The 805-nt window shown below is 54.7% G+C and overlaps 1 pseudogene; it reads left to right on the top strand.

The window, feature by feature from the left end:
• The first annotated feature begins 270 nt into the window (after window positions 1-270).
• Window positions 271-383, top strand: LOC137523224 (U2 spliceosomal RNA; annotated as a pseudogene).
• The last annotated feature ends 422 nt before the right edge of the window (window positions 384-805 follow it).

Genomic DNA, 805 nt, shown 5'->3' with positions numbered 1-805 from the left:
GAAAGGGTGTAAACTTTAATAAAGTCTGTGTTGGTGGTGACTTGGTGGTGACTAGTAGTAGTAGTAGGCAGTAGTAGTACGCACGCAGGTAACTAAGAAACACCTAGCGTAATACGCTACAAGTAAGTCGTGCGGCAGACAGTCGGTGACAATTACAAACGGTCACACACGGTCAGATGCAATCAATCAATAGGCTCGGGCAGGCGACAGACAGACACAGGTCACTCACAACAGATGCTGGTGTGGTGGCCTGTATGTGTTGTAACTCTTATCGCTTCTCGACCTTTTGGCTAAGATCAAGTGTAGTATCTGTTCTTGAGGTTTTTGGGGGGACCTGGAGGGATGGCACTGTGGCAGGGTGTCCCTTCTTGTCGTAACTCCCCAGAGGCTGATTGAATGGATCTATACCATGGTCGAAGCTAAATGGCTGAGGGCTTTGCTTAGGCGTACTGCCCCTGGAAGTGGCGCTCCAGGTGCACCTGGAATAACCTGGGATGTGGCAGATCCCAGGCGGAAGTAGGGTGCTTTGGTCTGTACTGCCCATATGCATAGCCGACTAACGCAGCTCCCCGGCCTTTTGGCTAGGTAGAGTGCGGAATTTTTATCACTCCAGCCGCAAGGTCGGGGCCAGCTTGCTGGCACCGGGGACTTGTCCCCTGGGGACTTCGGTTCCCACCCGGCTCCCTCTCGGGGGAGCCACCCGGACCATGTGGACACGGTTGCCACATGGCCAGGCCCTTTGGGTAACCACTGGGCAACGTCGGGGTCCTCCAATCCTTCGGGTGTCGGAGGACTCCAGGATCCT

This window comes from Hyperolius riggenbachi, chromosome 6, assembly GCF_040937935.1.
Source record: "Hyperolius riggenbachi isolate aHypRig1 chromosome 6, aHypRig1.pri, whole genome shotgun sequence".
Classification (NCBI taxonomy): Eukaryota; Metazoa; Chordata; class Amphibia; order Anura; family Hyperoliidae; genus Hyperolius; species Hyperolius riggenbachi.
Note: the sequence above shows the minus strand (reverse complement) of the source record. Positions and strands in the feature narration are given on the sequence as shown.